Raw genomic sequence first — 21,087 nt, forward strand, 5'->3', positions numbered from 1 at the left:
TTCTGAAGATTTGTTATTGGGAACCTTTAAATCTTTAAATAGTGTTTTTAAAACCAATATGCAATATCTTTTTGTCTCATTTAATGAGTTTCACATTATACTCTATGTTTGATATTAACACTGCCACACTTTATGATTACTAATATGTTTAGATTTAATTACTGCCATTGTAAGTTGTGCTTTGTATTTATTATGTTTTCTATTTGGTTTTTTGTTGCCTTGATACCAAGTCTTTCTCCCCCTTTGTCCCCCCCAATCTCAGAGTTACATGTTTTATTTCAGTTTTTCTAGTGGGCACCTTTATGAGCACTTTTACTAACATATATTTGACTTTTTTTTTCCTTTTGGCTAGTCTCTTGCATCCCACCGTTTTCTCCAAATTTACTTTTTTCTCCCCAGAATATTATATCTTTAGTCATTTAAGTCATTTCATATGTATTAAAATTTTTAAGGACTCTAAGAGAAATCCTTAATATTCTGAAATTTTGGGTAGTTTTTGAAAGTATATTCAGTTGGGCTCTTTAAGTCTGAGAACTAATATTTTTGGTTTGGGGAAATTCTTAGCTATTATTTCTCCTTTTCTTGATTCTCTCAGTGCTTTCTGGAATCCCTGTTAGTCACATGTTGAAATTTCTGGATCCCTTTTGGAAATTAATTTTAATTTTTTTTTTCAAGATGTTTTTTCTGTACTTGTCATCTTTGTCTTTCTACTCTGGTCTGTGAAGTTCCTCATGTTTATCTTTAATTCACTAACTTGCGTTTCTTTTTGCACGCATTGTGCTATTGAGCCATCTTGAATTGTTTAGTTCAACGGTATCCATTTTATTTAGTAACTTAATTCTTGTTTTGTGGATGCTCCTTTCCTTATCTCCCTTGGCACATAATTCTTTCTACACTAATGTGTTTTCTTCTAGACTCTGTCAGTAAACAGAGAATTTAAATTATGTATTGGTATTTGGTATGGTACCTTTCAGAGTATGTTATTTTCAAATTGGTCAAATTTAGGCTATAATAAATTCCAGTAAAAATCAATATGCACTCTCTTTTCACATTTTCAAGTAACTCATTATCCAAAAATGATTATGATTAAACAGTGACAGTACAAATGTAGGATATGGCTGAAGAGATACAGGGGAATTTGCAGGCTTAGTATCTTTATAAGAAAAAGAAAAAGAGGTAGAAAACAAAGCCTTTGAAACAGGAACTTAGAAAAACACAAAATAAACCCAAAGACAGTAGAATAAGTACTTAAGATAAAAGCAACATAATTGAAATAGATAACAAAAATACATAAAACATCTTTGAAAATGATTTTTTTAAAGGCGAATATCAAGAGAATGAGAAGCAAGCCATATACCTGGAGAAAATATTTGTGAAAGATACCTGATAAAGACTTTCCAAAATATACAAAGAACTCCTGAAACTCACTAATTAAAAAAAAACCCAGTGGGCAAAAATCTGAATAGACAATGCATTAAAGAAGATAGGCAGGTGTTAAATAAGCATATGAAGAGATACTCAACGTCATATATTATCAGGGCATTGCTAATTAAAACAAGATACCACTGCATACCTATTAGAATGGCTAAAATCCAAAAACACTGACACTACGAAATACTGATGAGGATGCAGAGCAACAAGAACTCTCATTGCTGGTGGGGATGCAGAATGGCATAGCTGCTTTGCTTTCAGTTTGGCAATGTCTTAGAAAACTAAATATACTCTTTCGATAGGATCCAGCAGTCATACTTTTTGGTGTTTACCCAAATGAGCTGAAAGCTTGTGTCCACACAAAAACCTGCCCATGAATATTCATAGCATTTTTATTTATAATTGCTTAAACTTGGAAACTCTCAAGATGTCCTCCAGTTGGTGGATGGATGAATAAACTGTGGTACGTCCAGACACTTGAATATTATTTCGTGCTAAAAAGAAATGAGCTATGAAGTCATGAAAAGATATGGAGAAACTTTAAATGCATGTTACTAAGTGAAAGAAGCCAATCTGTAAAGGCTACATACTGTATGATTCCAACTATATGATATTTTGGAAAAGGCAAAACTACAGAGACAGTAAGGTCAGTGGTTGCCAGGGGTTAGGTGGAGGGAAGGGTGAATATATAGAGCAAAAAGGATTTTTAGGGCAGTGAAACTATTCTGCATGAAACTGTTATGTTGCATATATATCACTGCACCTTTGTCCAAACCCATAAAATGTACAACACAAATGTGAATCGTAATGTAATCTGTGGACTTTGGATGATAATGATGTGTCGATGTAGATTCATTGATTCTATCACATGTGCCACTCTGGTATGACTTGTTGATAGTGGGTCAGGTTGTGTGTGGGGGGCGGGCAAGGGGTAAATGGGAATGCTGTGTACTTTCTGCTGAGTTTTGCTGTCAGCCAAGATTGTTCTTAAAAAAGTAAAAGCTATGTCGAAAAGGGTGAGGAAGTAAACCATTGGCAAATATGATGGGGGTAGGGGAGAAAGGCACAAATAAACAACATTGGGAATAATGCATAATTATAGATAGGAAAAATATTTCAGAATTATAAATAAATACTGAGTACCACTTTTACCAATATATTTGAAAGCTTAGCAATGGAAATTACTTCATTGTCCCCCAAGAAGTAGAAAAATAACCATGGAAAAATGTAGTAAATATTTACCAAAAGATCCCTCTCCTCCAAAAACCACTAGATGATTTTATGGTCAAGTTCTATGTAATAAACCATCAAGGAACTGCAAGTTTCTATTGAGAATTATTTCAGAACATAGAAAAAGAGAAGACATCATTAATTCCTATTAGCCAAATCAGAATAACTCTTGTTACAAAATTTGAGAAAGACTGCATAAGATATAAATCACCTTTATTATGAACATAGCCGTTGAATTCATAAATAATATTTAAATTGGAAGAATTAATGGTCTAGTAGATTTCTCCTAGGAAAGAAAGAATATGTCACCATTAGGGAAAAAATAATTCATCTATAGTATTTACTACTTTTTAACGGGTTAGTGATACCCATGATTTAGAAAAAAACAATTTTTAACAAACTAAGAAGGTAATTTCTCAGTGTCATGAAAGGCATCAACTATAATCCAAAGCAGAATTACCCTTAATTTTGAAACATTGGAAGGATGTCCAATAAAATCAAACAGGGTACTGGCTGTCACCAGCATTTAAAAGTACTGGAAGTTCTGATAACTGTTATTTAAAATAATACATAGAAAATTAAATAAGTGGTATAAAAATTGGCGATGGGAGTATTTGGATTATATTTAGATTTTCTTTATACTTTTATGTATTCTGTGAACTTTCTTCAGTAATCCCAGGAGAAGTGTTATAATAACACATTAACTATGTAATTCAGAAAATAAGAACTCATTTGTAACGAAAACATTTATTTAAAAAAAGAAGAGAGGGACGCCTGGGTGGCTCAGTTGGTTAAGCGACTGCCTTCGGCTCAGGTCATGATCCTGGAGTCCCGGGATCGAGTCCCGCATCGGGCTCCCTGCTTGGCAGGAAGCCCTCTTCTCCCTCTCCCACTCCCCCTGGTTGTGTTTCCTCTCTCACTGTCTGTCTCTCTGTCAAATTAATAAAAATTTAAAAAAAGAGAAATTTTTGTAGACCATATAATCATCTACCTGGGAAACCCTAAAGAATGAACTGATAAACTATTAAAGTGGTTGCACATTAGAATCACCTGAGAACTTTAAAAAACACCAATGCCTAGGCCCCTTTCCATTCTTTCTCCTTCCCCATCCCTTAATACCCTTGGAAAATGAGAAGAAACTCAGAATGTGAGTGACACTGTGCATCTTCCTTTCCTTTAGTATAAAAATGAAGGTGTACTCGTATGACAATCTTGTAACAATTTAGGATCCCAGGAATCATAAGAAAAGTTAGACAGTATAGCCAGTAATTTTGTTACATTGCTTGCTTGCTTGCTTTCTGGGCGGGGGGCACAAGCAGGGGGCAGTGGCAGAGGGAGAAGCAGGCTCCCTGCTGAGCAAGGAGCCCGACGCGGGGCTCAATTCCAGGACCCCGGGACCATGACCCGAGCTGAAAGAAGACATTTACTCAACCGAGCCACCCAGGCGCCCCTACGTAGCCTTTTTTTTTTTAAGATTTTATTTATTTATTTGACAGAGAGAGACACAGTGAGAGAAGGAACACAAGCAGGGGGAGTGGGAGAGGGAGAAGAGGCTTCCCACGGAGCAGGGAGCCCAATGCGGGGCTCGATCCCAGGACCCTGGGATCATGACCCGAGCCGAAGGCAGACGCTTAATGACTGAGCCACCCAGGTGCCCCCTAGATAGCATTTTTTTTTTTTTAAAAAATTGTACTTCCCGGGTGGTAACACAATATATTCAAGCATCATTTCTATTCATTTTGACATCCTTAAAGAGAAGTCTTACCCTAGGCAAAATTGTGAAGTACTTCAAATTCTGTCATCTCTTTCTGCTGTCTTTCCTCATTTCCGTATACCAGGCATATTAATTTTTTGTTCGTTTGTTTATTCATTAGGGAGCCCTAGTCCCTGCCATGGAGGAGGACCTTACGGTCTAGTGAGGGCCATAGAGCTATAAGATTTCTTGCCAGGGCGCCTGGGTGGCTCAGTTGGTTAAGCGACTGCCTTCGGCTCAGGTCATGATCCCGGAGTCCCGAGATCGAGTCCCACATCGGGCTCCCGGCTCGGCGGGGAGCCTGCTTCTCCCTCTGACCCTTTCCCCTCTCATGCTGTTTCTCTCTCTCTCTCAAATAAATAAATAAAATCTTTAAAAAAAAAAAAAAAAGATTTCTTGCCAATAATTTTTTTTTTTTTTTTTCAAGATTTTATTTATTCATGAGAGAGGGAGAGAGAGAGAGAGAAGCAGAGGGAGAAGCAGGCTCCCAAGGAGCAGGGAGCCCGATGCGGGACTCGATCCCAGGACCCTGGGATCATGACCTGAGCCGAAGGCAGATGCTTAACCATCTGAGCCACCCAGGTGCCCTCTTGCCAATAATTCTTATTTTTCTCCAGACTTCCAGTCCATGGTTTAAACAAATTTGTCTTGACCCCAAAACCAAGTAATTTGTTCTTTTAAAAATACATTTTGGTGAAGGTGGTGAGGGGTTAATGGAGAAGTGACCATTGAAATTTTTTGATGTCATCTTTTCTCTCTCATAGCAGCTTTCCCCGCCTTTGCCATTTTCTTTCCTGCCCAGCCTTCTGAATTTTTACTATGTAGATTAATTTCTTTTCTGTTGTATAAATTAAATAGAATTTTCTCTATTCACTAGATTTCTTCCCATGCTCCTCCACATGAAGCAGAACAACAAATCAGAGAATCAGAAGTGCAGCAACAACTCTATCTGCCCTTCTACTTCTAAACTTTAAAGGCTAACCTTTCCATCTGGGCTTTGATCTTACGGTTTTTGTGGGATGTTGCTTCCATTATTTCATCTGTCATTATCTTGAGCCCTCTCCTTTCCTGGTATATCAGTCAGGGTTTTTAGTTGTAAATATACTTGAAGAGGATAGGTGAAAATGACATTAAAGATGGGAAAATCAGCCAGTAAATGAAGACTATGCATCCAGGAAAAGTGCCCAAATCATAGTGTCAGACTATTTTAGTAAATGTGCTATTGCTCTTGCCATTGGTCACAGGCATCACAGCTCATTTCATGAATATTGGGCAAGTGACAGCACAACTAGTATTTCTGCTGTTTTGGCCTCTGAAAGATGGATGTATCCTACCCCTTTGACAGAATGAATTCCTCATCAACTCTTCAAGTACTGTGCTTTTCATAACTATAGGTCACCCTGCTCCTTCTAGGCCTGAATCCTTTCAGCAGGAGAGACTGGGAAAGTGAGTTGTCCTTTCCCCCCCCCTTTTTTTTTAAACATTTTATTTATTTATTTGAGAGAGAGAGAATGAGAGAGAGAGAGCACATCAGAGGGGATAGGGTCAGAGGGAGAAGCAGACTCCCTGCCGAGCAGGGAGCCTGATGCGGGACTCGATCCTGGGACTCCAGGATTATGACCTGAGCCGAAGGCAGTGGCTTAACCAACTGAGCCACCCAGGCGCCCTTTCCCTTTCTTTTTATCACAAGACTTTTTTTTAATCTTAGATTTTTTTATTATTTCTATTGAAATATAATGTACAATGTTATGTTAGTTTCAGGTGTACAACATAATGATTCAGCAATTCTATATATTACTCAGTGGTTACCATGATAAATGTAGTTACCCTGTGTCACCATGTAATGTTATTACAATATTACTGACTATATTCCCTGTGCTGTACTTTTTCATCTCTGTGACTTAACTCGTTTTATAACTGGAAGTTTGTACCTATTTTGCCCATTCTTCCCACCCACCTCCCCTGACAAGACATTTAAAAATCCAGCTTCTGGGGCGCTTGGGTGGCTCATTCGGTTAAGCTTCTGACTCTTGATTTCGGCTCAGGTCATGATATCAGGGTCATGAGATCGAGCTCCACATCAGGCTCCCTGCTCAGTGGGGAGTCTGCTTCTCTCCTTCTGCCTCTCCCTCTGCCCCTCTCCCTGCTTGTGCACTCTCTCTCTCTCTCTCTCTCTCTCTCTCTCAAATAAATGAACCTCTGAAAATCCAGCTTCTGTCTGCCTTTCTTTTATCTTTATTTCTGTTCTCATATTATACTTTAGTAGTACACAACTTTTAAGATGTCACCAAATTCATTTTTGTGTTGACTCAACTTTGCAATTGTTTCCTTTGTCTGACATGGGGCTTCTGTGGATATCTATGTAGGCTGTTAGCTACAAAGCCCTAGGGAGCACTTTTAGAACTGTACTGTCATTGGCCCATGCCTGGCATGCCTTCTGTATTGTCCCTTTTCCCAATTTTTTTTTTTTTAAGATTTTATTTATTTATTTGACAGAGCACGAGAGAGCACAAGCAGGGGGAGTGGCAGGCAGAGGGAGAAGCAGACTCCCCACTGAGCAGGGAGCCCTATGCGGGGCTCTATCCCAGGACCCTGGCATCATGACCTGAGCTAAAGGCAGCCACTTAACCGACTTAGCCACCCAGGCGCCCCCTTAATTGTTCTTTAAATAAAGCTTTAACTTAAGCTTTATTTCTAAGATGGCTATTCTTATTTCTCAAGACAGTTAATCACTTCTTCATTGGCCCTTTTATATGTATTTGATATAATATTTAAACGCTTTCGTTAGAGTTGTTTGTGCATAAGAACTATCTTACTCATCTTCCATTACTAGGACATAACATAATTCCTAATATGTAGTCAGTGATTAGTAAATATTTTAGTTCAACCATTTCTAGGTTTTATTTTTTATAATATGCATGTAATTTCTGTAAATTATGACAAGCATGTAAATCAGATTTCAGTATGTCAGGAACTAGAGACAACTGCCCCCCCGCCCCCAAATCAAGCTTTTTTAGAGTTGATGACAAGTAAAAAAAAATAAATAAGTATCTTCTCTATAAGATTGGTGTTAATGAGTTAACTGGTATATTTGAGGTAAGGGGAAATATATAGGTGGTCGATGACTCACTGCTTATCATGGACAGGTATAATCAAAGAATCTTGAAGATTGATTTCAATGCAGACTATGTTGCAAATAGCTTTCCGGTTTTCATTCTGAAGCATTAACACCATTTAGTGAATAGTTACTAGAACCAGTACTTGTATGTTATCATGATGGTATGGAACTTTTCTTAGCCACATTACTAATAATACATTGTTTCACAGTTAAGTTCTGAGATGTGAGAGTAAATTTGGTTTGTCAGAAACTAGGCTTTTGTGATGGCATTCATCACTCTAATATAATATAGTGGGTTTTTACTGTTTAAACAGTTTAGATGTTATCGGGGAGCATGTATGGAAAGCGGCAAATGTACCTTCTTATTATACTATAGTGGTTAAGAACATGGAATCTCTGCTCCACCACCTAGCTGTATGAACTCGGAGCAGTTTTCTCCATTAGTTACTTCATCTGACGTTATTCTGTTGTCCCTAGTCTGCCTATCTTACTACTTCATAAATTTCAAGAATGTTTTTGAATATCAGCTGTGTAAAAGACATTGAGCAGAGGTTTGGTGATGAAGAGGTACACAGAACAGTGTATCATACACCATTTTACCCTTAAGGTACTTATAGATAAAACTTTAAGGGAATACCTAAAAGGTTCTTTCTGGCTCAGGTAGGAAAGGATTTATTGATGAGATGGCATTTGATTGGGCTTGGGAGAGCAGGCAAAGTGGGTACCTGGGCATTTCAGGTTCAGGAATCAAGTCGGGGGAAGGGGGTAGTTTAAGGAGCATATGTTGTATGGTAATGGGATTTAGAGTAACTGGAGTACAAGAAAGATAGAAGGAAAATGATGGGGCATGTTTAGTAGGAAGCACACTGTGGAGGACCTTGAATTCTAAGCAAGTGAACTTGGCTTTTTTTCCTATTAAGCAGAGAGGTTTGAAGGTTGTTTTATGGAGAAATGTGATATAAGGGCATTATTGCAGTAAAAAAATGTGACAGTATGAGCTGATTCTCCATCGACAGGATGACCCATTGGAAAACTATTTTAATAACCCAGGTAAAAGGAAAATGTTGGCTTGACTTAGGATGGTGATGGTTAATTGAAAGCAGAGTGGGTGGAAGAGATGTTAAGGTGGAGTTTTAACTGTGACAGAGAAAATATGAGACTCTGGGAAACTCCTGGTAATTTGGACCATTCTATCCACTAGATATAGTAACGAAATCTGTATGATATTGAAACATCTTTTAAAAATCAAGAATATCTGGAGCTTCTGGGTGGCTCAGTCAGTTAATTGCCTTCAGTTCAGGTCATGATCCTGGGGTCCTGGGATCAAGCCCCGCATTGGGCTCCTTGCTCATTGGGGAGCCTGTTCCTCCCTCTCCCTCTGTCCCTCCTCCCCGCTCGTGCACTCTCTCTTGCTCTGTCTCAAATAAAATCTTTTTTAAGAATCAAGAATATCAAAAAATTAGTAAAATAGGAATTAGAGGGTTAAGGCCTTAGAGAATATGGAAATCTAGAGAGATGAGCCAAGCATTCCAGTCTGCTTTGCACTGGAAGTATATTCTGATCTAGGAGAGGTAGCTAAAGTAGCTGTGATTTTTATTGGCCCTTTAATTAGTGGGGGGGAAGGTTGGAGTCTTAGGCCCACCAAGAATAAGGATTAGATAAACCAGTTCTTCTAAAGATTAAAGATAGTATTCATGTCATCTGGGTACCCAAGAAAACCTTAAACCTTGAATGTAGATTAAGATGGTCCCAGACTGTTAATGTACCCAGGCATTTGACACAAACAAATAAAAATCTCTTCTAGGAAAAGAACATTAAAGCCTCAAACTACTTCCCCAAATTATTTTTTTAATTAAAACATAACAACTTGGGACTCCAGATACTAGAATTGTCAGAACTGGATCAAATGGGTATACCATCAACAGGGAACTAGAAAGTATGAGCTATCTTAAAGATATGAAAAAGATTTTTTCTTTTATTATTAATTTATTTTTAGTTTATTGTGTTTTATTTTTTCAATTCATAATTCCATTTCTTTATATGCAGCTCATATGGGTATGGAACCAGTGTCAAATTAAACACTGAAAGCAGCTATTGAAATAAGTCAAGTGTAAGTGTTGAAACTGCTTGTTAGGAAGCAGTTTCAGCAGTTTCAGGAAGATCTGGTTCCAGCAAGGTTAGGAAAACAACTCGAAAAAGACAATTTCTATAACTAAACAAAATAAGCAAAATTAACTCAGTGAATTAATTGAACAGCATATTGGACAAAACTAAAGAGAGGCTTAGTGTACTGGAAGATCAGACCAAACCACTCTCTAAATTAAGTATATACACCAAAAGATGGAAAATGCAGAAGAGAAGTTAAGAAATGTGGAGGATATAATGAGAAGATCTTAACTGAGTTTTAGGAGAGAATGAGCCAAAGGTAGTATTTGAAGACATAATGGCTGATAATTTTCCAGTTTGGTGAGAGAAAAAAAACGCCACAGAGTTTAAGAAGCCTAATAGTTCCCATGCATAATAAATACTGTTTCATTGATTCTAAGATATTTTATTGTGCTTAAAATTTGAATGCATCTTTCAATTGATGGCAACTTGTAAGTCCAACAAGATTGATAGACTGACCTATGTGAAAATTTTCCCATTTCACTTTCTGGTAAGATCATGAAATTTCAGGTCCAAAGCATTTTAGATTTCATGAAATATGGTAAAAAATCCACATATTTTTTTCTGAAATCCACATTTTAAAACATCATAGTACAACTACAGAAACAACAGCAAAAATAGACAATCATGAAAGCTAGATACAAGGACGATTACTTTCAAAGAGTAAAAATTTGTGTATATATTATGTACATAGAAAAAAATATATAGAAAGTATATACTTATATATTCTTTTTAGAGAACAGCTGACTTAACAGCAACAGTGGAAGTGATAGTAAGAGGATACTTCAGTAGGTTGAAAGACAAATGCCAATTTAGAATACTGGGTTCAGGGGCGCCTGGGTGGCTCAGTCGTTAAGCATCTGCCTTTGGCTCAGGTCATGATCCCGGGGTCCTGGGATCGAGCCCCGCATTGGGCTTCCTGCTCCGTGGGAAGCCTGCTTCTCCTTCTCCCACCACCCTTGCTTGTGTTCCCTCTCTCGCTGTGTCTCTCTCTGTCAAATAAAATCTTAAAAAAAACCAAAACAAAACACTGTGTTCATGGAAAATGTTTTCATAAACAGTACCATCTTTTAATTAGTATAAATGCCTTTATGTTGTAACTAACCTTTGTATTCTTTTAAGTCAACATTTTAAGTTCTACCAATGTTGTCAGAGTGTCAACTGTTCATAATGTTATTTAAGCAACTATTTTAATATTAAGGGGGAGATCGTGGAATGCAGTCTAAGTTGTGCTTATAAGGAAAGTAGTGAACTAAGCTTTCATCTTAAGTCTCAAGTAATGAACTAGACATGTCACAATAGAAAACGAGCAACAAAGTAAATTCAGAGAAATTACAAGAAGAAATAACAGTGCACAGAATTTAATAAAACAGAAAAGAAACATACAGTAGAGTGGCTCAAGGAGCCAAAAGATTTTTTTTTTTAAAGATTTTACTTATTTAATTGACAGAGAGAGAGACAGAGAGAGAGGGAACACAAGCAGGGGGAGTGGGAGAGGGAGAAGCAGGCTTCCCGCCGAGCAGGGAGCCCGATGCGGGGCTCGATCCCAGGACCCTGGGATCATGACCTGAGCCGAAGGCAGTCGCTTAACCGACTGAGCCACCCAGGTGCCCCGGAGCCAAAAGATTTTAAAGACCGATTAACAACCCAGGTGAGATTAATCAAGAAAAATCACTAATATCAGGAATGAAAAAGAATGTCACTTTGAATCCTGCAGATATTTAAAAAAAAAACTTCTGAGGTATTGTGGATAACTGTGTCAAAATTTGAAATTTTAAACGAAATGGATAAATTCTTAGAAGTTTGCAATTTATTGAAATTGACAAGAAATAAATAGAAAACCTATATGAGCTATCACTATAAAGTCAGAGTTTCTGTAAAGAAAAGTCTAAGTCCAGATGGATATACTGGAAAGTTCTACCAACACTTAGTGAGATAGTAACTCCAACGTTATATTCTCTAACCTTGGATTCTTTTAGAAAACAAAATGAGTGATCCCCCATTTTCATAAGGCTGTCACAGCTTTGATTCCAAAACCCCAAACCCACAGTTTTGATTCCAAAACCCAACTGAAACATTACTTGTTAGTTTCTTTCATTTATATAGGTGCAAAAAATAAAACCCACAATATTTGCAAATTATATAGTTCAGCAGTACGTAAAAAGGATAATAACCCAGCCTGGACAACTCTGATTTATCCCAGGAATCCTAGGTTTGTTTAGCCTGGAACAATTCAGTATGGTCACTTGAACAAATTTTAATGAGAAAAACATTTCAATAGAGAGGAGCTGTTCCTAAATATCAGTCATCATTCATGATTTTAAAAAGAAGGCATTAGGAAAATAGGCACAAAAGGGAAGTATATTAATCTAGTAAATCTATAAAAACACCTGTAGGAGATATCATAGTTCATGCTGAAATGTTGAAAAAATTTCCCTTTTAGATAGAGTTCAAGACATGGATATCTGTTATTTTCACTTCTGTTCAACATGATACTGAGGATGATCCTAGCCAGTAGTATAAAGTATCATAGCTGTAAGGGAGATGATAAACAATTAATATTCACTGATGATATGAATTGTGTACATAGGAAATCCAAAGGAATCTACAGATAAGTTAATTTAGAAAGACTGTAAAAATGTTTTATTATTTTTTTCTGTTCATATTTACACACATATCTTTGACCCAATAATTCCACTTCCAGGTACGTACCTAGTAGAAAGAAATATGCACATCTAAATTGAAAGTCATAAGCATGCTCATAGCATTATTTATAATAACTCCAACCTACGAACAACCCTATAATTATGGTTATAATTGTGGTATATTTCTGTAATAACTTCAACAAAAAATAAATTAGAGCTGCAACTGACTACATAGATGAATCTTAAAAACCATCATATCGAGTGATAGGAAGGCCTCTAAATACCTTATGTCCTATATGATTTTGTTTATATGCAATTCAAAAACAGGCAAAACTAAGCCATATTGTTTAAGGATGCATATTTAGGTGGTAAAACTATAAAGAAAAATAGGATAGTGATTATACCTCAGGGGAAGAGGAGTTTGTTACTGAGAAGGGATGTTGGAGTGTTTCTGAAGCACTGGCTGTATTCTAGTTCTTGTCCTAGGTTGATTATACACAGGTGTTTGCTTTATAACAATTTGTAAGCTGCCCATTGATGTGTATGCACTTTTCTAGAATTGTGTTATATCACAATAAAAATAACTTTAAAACACATTTGTACACAGAGGAAAAGGAACAACCTTAAAAGGGAAAGATCTGGTTTGTTTTCTGGATTGTTTTAGGTTTAATAGTGTCTTTGGTTACCAGAAGTAAATCAACATTTTGCCAAGACAGTTTCCTCACTGCCTTCCTGGGCTCTAGTATCACATCCGTCCTAAACTTGGATCATGTCAGCTCATTTTATCAACCTCCACTACCTTTCTGGTTCCTACCACATCAAAGCTGTACCCTCAGACTTTTGAAAACCTTCGATACCTTCACTCTGTTCTGTATGTCTCTACTTACTTCTCTACGCTCTGTCAGGATGCCCTTGACTATTGAGGCCCCGATCTTCTCAAGAGCTGTATTTTATACAAATTCAGAGAGCATCAGTAATATTTCATTCTGGGGTTGTACTCACAGACGTCATGTACAATCCTGTATCATATGCAACTCATCTGATCCTCCTAGGATCACCTTAATGTCTGAATTCTTAACACATTTACTGGTAAGTCATTTTAACGTCTTGAAGTTAGTTGCTGTTTTCTATACTTAACTGACATTCTCCTCCTCCCTTTTGTACACTTAGCATGTCGTATTGAAATAGTTGTCCATCTCTTTTCTTCACAGCCATAAACACTGCCACTGACCAGCACAGTTCCCACATGGAGTTACTTCATATGTGAGGGAACTGTGTAAAAATGGATATTAAATACATACTGTCCTGTATTTTGATGCCTTATTCTTAGTTTTAGCATAGCTAGATTTTAAATATACTTTTTTGGTTTATAAGCTTTCAACATTTATGACTTAAGGACTTCATTAAATATATTGAGACATCGTTATCAAAATAATAAAATACCATTTTCAAATATTTTGTATGTATTTTTCATATTTCTCTTTAGTTGGAATCAGATCCACTATTGCATGAAACAAGTAGTTTGTTTCATTTTACTTACTAAGTTGTGCTGCTTCTGTGTAGCAGGAGGAAAAGACCATTGAGCAGAGCAGAGGGTGTAGACATTTCCCTTGCATGCACATATTTGGACAGAGGGCACAGAAGCCACTGTCTTTGTTTTCTTTGAAGTAAAATAATCATTTCAGAAAATAATATTGGTTCTTGTCATTTTGGGGGCCATAGATCTTTTGGGAAAATAATAAAAGCTTTGAAGCTTTCCCTCAGGTGGGGGTGGTGCGGAGAAATGCACATGTGTAAATAAGTTGTAAAGTTTTGGATATTGTAATGTTTTTGAAGATTCAGAAGCTTTAGGTTAGAAGAATTAGGTAAATTGAAATAATTCTAATCAAGCCAGGGAACGTGGACAGCTGCCTGTGAGGGAATAGTCATTAGTTTCTTCTTAAAATATTTGGCATAGTTTCAGATCTACCTTAAAAGTTTGTATGAGAATAAAATTTATTTCTCAGAAAAGCCTTTTGATTAGCAAAATGTTGATAATGGTCAAAGCTGGATGAAGGGTATGTGGGAGTTCAATTTACTGTTCTTTCGACTTTAGTATATTTAAATTTTTTTGTAATGGGGTGTGAGTCTTTTGGGAAGATGACATAGATTATTGTGTTTCTGTTACAATTGTGCTAGTTCAGGCCTAGAAGGAGTTATCTTGCATCTGTTTCACTGAGGTTCATTTCTTAATATATTTGCTTTTGTCGTGGCTCAGAACCAGAAAGGATAAAGTATGAAGGAACAAATGGCAGAAAGTTTTTCAAAAATTATGCAATAAGATAAAGAAGAATGAAACCTTGCCATTTGCAACAACATGGATAGAGCTAGAGAGTATAAATGAGTCAGAGATAAATACATATGATTTCCTTCATATGTGGAATTTAAGAAACAAAAGGAGCAAAGGGAAAAAGAGAGCGACAGAGGCAAACCAAGAAATAGACTCTTAACTATAAAGAACAAACGGGTGGTTACCAGGGGGGAGGTGGGTACGGGGTTGGGTTAAATAGGTGATGGGGGGATTAAGGAGTACCTGTGTTGTGATGAGCACTGGGTATTATATGGAAGTGTTAAATCACTATATTGTATACCTGAAAGTAATATTTACACTCTATGTTAACTTTAAACTTTAAAATAAAAACTTTAAAAAGTTATGTAATAACGGGGTGTCTGGCAGCTCAGTCAGTAGAACATGTGACTCTGGATCTCAGGGTCGTGAGTTCAAGCCCCATGTTGGGCGTAGAGACTATTTAAAAATGTAGTCTTTAAAAAAAAAAAATTTTTGTACTGCAACTTGTTTAGTAGCTTCTTTGTTAAGTGGTTTCTTGCTCAGCAGTAAGCAAGCTCAGGATCATGCGTTTTTTTTTGTTTGTTTGTTTGTTTTTTTAATTAGGTTGATTTTCTCATAGGAGAAAAGTCTTATAATCTCAGAAAGTATTTTAAAAAAAAATACATGACCGGGGCACCTGGGTGGCCCAGTGGGTTAAGCATCTGCCTTTGGCTCAGGTCATGATCCCAGGGTCCTGCTGCCTCCCCTGCCCCGCCCTCTCTCTCTCTCAAATAAATAAAATCTTTAAAAAAAATAAATACATGACCAGTATGTTTATTTTGCTATAAACCACATAAATACATTAAAATGAGAACTAAACTTTTTAGATTAGCATAAAAAAGCACAAAACTTTTAAAACAAGTTTTTATAGACATCTTTTTTCTTATGAGGGCCAAAAGTCTTCCTTAGAAAAAAGATTTTCTATCCCTAAGTCCTTACTTTTCTATCCCTAAGTTTTAGTTCTCTGGAATTCTGAACTTTACCTGGTACAGGTTCATATGTGTACCAGTCATTTTACATTCTCACTTTAGTCCTTCTTTTAAAAGAATACCATTAAAAACCACATTCTACTTGAAGAGCCCTTTTTAGATTTAAATTTTTATCAAAGTAACAGGTTTTTAAAAGTCTAATAGTTTTAGTGTTTTAAATGACAACTCTTGCTCCAGATCTTCAGTTTTAGTCAATCTCATTCCCTAGAAGAGAGAACTGTTGTTGGCTTTACTATTTCTTATACTACTATACTGCATCTCCTGGCTTCTTTCTGTGAAATATGAGGATTAAGCTTTGAAACTAATGTTTATATGTGGGAAAGCCTTCTCTCTTAGTGTATTTTTTACTCTGTTGTTCAGTTGTACCGTTCTAAGACTCCTTTTTCATAGTCTATTGTTTTTATTCATCCATATGATTTAAACAAACTTAAGCTGTTCCTTTGCTCCTTTGACATTTTTGCCCAAGGATACTTTTTCTAAAAGTAGAAAAATTACACCATTAGAAGCAGGTTAATAGGACCCAAAGAATAGTTGAAATCGCAATTCCTGGAAGAGATGTTGGAGTCACAGACCTTTTTTAGTGCTTTATCAGAACTATAATTAAGGTATAGGATAATTGTGACCTTTTGAAATTGAAGTCTGGTACCCATGAAATGCCACACGAGAATAATGAAGTAAAATAAAAGTGTGTGTACATGCATGTTATACATGGACATATATAATTATTTTTATTCGTTTTCATTGTGTGTTTTTGTTCCCTCTTAGATTATAGCATTAGATAACGGACTTGTTACAAATAATACATAATGGGAACATTAAAAACCTGTAAGGATTGAACTCTGAACAGCCTCAGAACATACAGTAGAAAAGCACACTATATAACTTTAAATTAGCTTAACCTTTTTGCTTTTCTGATTCTGTGTGAAAATAAGTACGTCTTCAACAGTGGTCTTTTTATGAAGTGTGAAGATGTAGAGGCTTTTTTTTTTAAAAGATTTATTTGAGAGAGCAAGAATGAGAGAGAGAGAGAGAGCACATGAAAGGGGGGAGGGTCAGAGGGAGAAGCAGGCTCCTTGCTGAGCAGGGAGCCCGATGCAGGACTTGATCCCAGGGTCCTGGGATCATGACCTGAGCCGAAGGCAGTCGCTTAACCAACTGAGCCACCCAGGTGCCCAATGTAGAGGCTTTTAAGATAAACTCCTAATGGCAAAATTAAATATTGAAGTGGCAAACAATGATGCTACCATCATTCAGAATTCAAAAAGAAACATAGCCAGCTATGTACCCTACCAACCGTGTCTCCTGTCCCCACAATCACACACAGTTCTTAGGCCATAACTGTTAGTGCCTTAAAATTTAATTAAAATTGTTTGGTATATTTCTGTCCAGAAGTCAAGTAAAATGAGAAATTAAGATCTAGATAATCTGGAAAGTTGGCTAATTAAGTGCCAGTTTGCTTAACCATATTTCGGTAAACATGCTAAATGAACAGAAAACCTTAGACAGAGAAGAGGATTTAAAATCTCTACTGAGAAACCTCTCCAGTTGCCCTTCTAACAACCTTAATCTAGAGAAGTCTAGGCCATGTGATAGATGAGGTGGGGTTACTCTAATTCTACCCTTCCCTGACTGAGGAAAGACTGCACTAAAGGAAAAACCACACTGCTATTCTTGTTTCTGTTTTCATCAAATGAATAGTTTTCTCAAAAAGGGGTGGGTGGCAAGAGTTAAAGGAAAGGAGGGAAGCAATGTCGTAGGATAAGCTTTGCAGCTGTTTAGTAAAGTCATAGAAGCAGAGAGAAATGTGTCTTAACTGATTAAACTAGATACCTGAACAGCAGTGCTTCACACTGAATCAGTCTCTTCATTTTGGCCTGTTTCGCATGAGGGAGGATGTAACTAAAGGACTTTTCAAATAGTGACCAGGTAAACAAAGTATGGGAATTAAGAATCCACCCATATTCTTGAGCATAGTAGTTCTTAATAAAACTATCATAATTAGAAAGAAAAAGCTTCTTTGTTCTCTTAAGGAAATTAAACATAGACTGTGAGATGAGGGATCAAAGATGAATTGATGAAACAACAGAACAAGATAAAAAAGAAGCTGATGAAACTAAGAAGAAAAAAGGGACAGGTAATCTCACACAACTTAAACCACATTGGCAACAGCAAGAAACAGAGCAGATACTCTGGAAGATACATATAAGACAGGAAAAGGACAAAGAAGGAATTAGCAAATGGTAGACACAGAGGACAAATTAACAAAGACTAGGTACAAATCCGGGGGACACAGCCTTAATAACTAAAAAGGATCTTGAAGTGATTGAAACCTGAATGGCATTTTGAAAGAGAAAGTTTGAGGGGCGCCTGGGTGGCTCAGTCGTTAAGCGTCTGCCTTTGGCTCAGGTCATGATCCCGGGATCCTGGGATCAAGCCCCACGTTGGGCTCAAGCCTGCTTCTTCCTCTCCCACTCCCCCTGTTTGTTTTCCTGCTCTCACTGTCTCTCTCTCTCAAATAAATAAATAAATAAATAAATAAATAAATCTTTAAAAAAAGAAAGTTTGAATGCTAAGATAAAGCCTACAGAACTACTAAATTTCAAGAATGAAGAAAACAAAATTATAAATATGCCAATTGAAAAAGGATTTGAATTATAAAATGAGAAAAATTATTTTGACCACAGACTTCAATAACAATAGGTACCAGAAGGAAATGGATGCTGTCAGTATAAAGAATATGGGGGCGGGGGAGACACATTTTGGCCAAAGTAAGCATTTGAATTATGTCTGAGTAATTAGGTAATCAGGTTAAGGAACAAAAAAAGTTTTTACCATTCTTGAAAGGAAAGCTATATAATGTAAAAACAATGTATATGATTAGTGAAACAATTACATAAAATGATAATCAGGGGCGCCTGGGTGGCTCAGCCCTTAAGCGCTTGCCTTCTGCTCAGGTCATGATCCCAGGGTCCTGGGATCGAGCCCCGCATCAGACTCCCTGCTTGCTGGGGAGTCTCCTTCTCCCTCACACTCCCCTTGCTTGTGTTCCCTCTTTCACTGTCTCTCTCTCCATCAAATAAATAAATAAAATCTTTTAAAAAGATTTAAAAATCTTTTATTTAAAAATTTAAAAGTGCCCAATATATTTAAAGTCGACAACTTAAGAAATAAACTTAAGTACTGATTTTAAGTGTTTAGTGAAAATAAATTAGATTTCAATATTTCCAAATAACTATTACAGTCATTGGTAGAACATGTAATAAAAACAAAACAAAATTTTAAAATGTTAAATTTCTTATAAAATGGAACTTAATAAAAGAAAAAGATTTCTAGGCCCATTATGTCTGACCGTATGAGTGGATTCTTAAACTCCCCATTCTGTTTACCTGTGCAGTATTTGAGAGTTCTCCGAAGTCTTCAGAGTGTCTCAAAAAGTTGATAAACCCATTACAGTCTGAAATATGCCTAAAGCAAAGGAATTCAGATTTGTCACTGTGGATTATCTTTAAGAAGTTACTCTACTTCGGTTCCTCTTTAAAAAAAAATTATTATAATAAGATTCTTCTAGATACTGGGGCTACAGCAATAATAAGATAGTCCTCATGGGGTTTACACCCTAGCAGAGAAAACGTAAATGATTTCAGAGTTGATCATGTGATTAGGTGTTGTGCAAGAGCACAAAGTACCATGAGAAGGTTATACCGGGAACCTTACCTAATTTGGGGGCCACGGTGGGGAGGAACTGAGCGTTAAGCTGAGACCTAAAGGTAGGAGGAAGTGTTTGGGGTAGTTGAAACACCCTTCAGCAAATGGTTAGCCATTTAGATTAAAATGAAATAGACTCCCAGGACACCTGGGTGACTGGGTTGAGCGGCTGCCTTTGGTTCCCATCAGTTCCCATCCTGATCCTGGGGTCCTGGGGTGGGGTCCCGCATCAGGCTCCTTTCCTTGCTCAGCAAGGAGCCTGCTTCTTCCTCTGCCTGCCGCTCCCCCTGCTTGTGTGCTCCCTCTCTCTCTCTCACTTTCACAAATCTAAAAAAAAAAAGAAACGGAATCCCAACTTTATTCCTTATTACACAAAAATAATTTCCTGTGAATCAACAGTTTTAATGGAAAACAGTTTAAGCCTAAATAAATCATGGATGAATTTTTATAATCTTTAGGTAATGAGATCTTGTAAAGCTTGATATGAAATCCAGAACTCACACAGGGTTGCATGATCAGTATGCCTACATGACAATTAAATGTGACAGTTAAACATCATTAAACAAGGTTGAGGGCAAACTAGAAACTGAGGGGAAGAAAGTAGTCCATGAGAAGGTCTACCCTTTCTGTTGACATACTGAACTCATAAATTAATAGTAAGATCTTCACAGAAAAATGTGTTCAGCCTCAGTAACAAAGAAATGCAAGTTAAGTCTAGATATTTTCCCCCAATCAGATGGGCCAAGATTTTCATTTAGAATTATTTATATGTGGAACATTTAAATGTCCCTTAGTATAAGGCTAGTTAGGTAAATTACAGTACATACCTACAGTGGAATATTATGTAGTGATGAAAACTTATGTTTATTGACAAATATCTTAATATATTGCTTACTGAAGGTTATAAATCTGCAGTAAATACTATTTACATGAAATTATAGACACATGTCTTTTTGGCTGTATATGCATAGAATGGTGTCTAGAATGATCACCAGAGTATTAGGAGTTACTAATTTCATGTAGTCAAATTTGGATGGCAGAAGTTTCTCTTCTTACGAGCATGAATATTTTTTCTAAACACGAGGTGTTTAATTGTTTTACCTGTTCATATTTAGTAGCTTCATATGCTTTCTACTTTTTTTTTAAAGATTTTATTTATTTATTTGACAGATACAAATCAAGAGAGGGAACACAAGCAGAGGGAGAGGGAGAAGCAGGCTTCCCACTGAGCAGGGAGCCTGAGGGAGAGCTCGATCCCAGGACCCTGGGATCATGACCTGAGCAGACGCTTAACGACTGAGCCACCCAGGCGCCCCTGCTTTCTACTTTTCAAATAAAACTTGACATCTTAGGTTTTCTGAGAGATAATTAGAAGGAAAGCATTTGATTTTCTGCTCTATATAATTTGATTAGCTGAATTATCAGTGACAACTTTAACTTTGTATGAGTTCCCCTTTTATAATGTGTTGATATTTTGATTAATAATTTGATCATTGAAACATTCTGCAGTTATTTATAAATAGATGTTTGTTAGTCTTGGGAGAGTGATGTGATTTGTTCTCATTTGAGTGATTTTCCTAGAGATATAGTAAGTACTTTGACACAAAACCTGAACAAGACCTGCATTAAAAATAATTGGAAATCTCCTTTGAGTATCACTTATTTTTTAAGTTGAGAATCTC

The 21,087-nt window shown here is 36.7% G+C and overlaps 1 protein-coding gene across 1 annotated transcript in view; it reads left to right on the forward strand.

The window, feature by feature from the left end:
* ARIH1 (ariadne RBR E3 ubiquitin protein ligase 1) overlaps positions 1-21,087 on the forward strand; it is a 117,625-nt gene that overhangs the window by 48,864 nt on the left and 47,674 nt on the right. The gene's annotated exons all lie outside the window — the stretch shown is intronic.

This window comes from Callorhinus ursinus, unplaced genomic scaffold (genome assembly GCF_003265705.2).
Source record: "Callorhinus ursinus isolate GAN/ISIS: 27379988/994484 unplaced genomic scaffold, GSC_fseal_2.0 scaffold25, whole genome shotgun sequence".
Classification (NCBI taxonomy): Eukaryota; Metazoa; Chordata; class Mammalia; order Carnivora; family Otariidae; genus Callorhinus; species Callorhinus ursinus.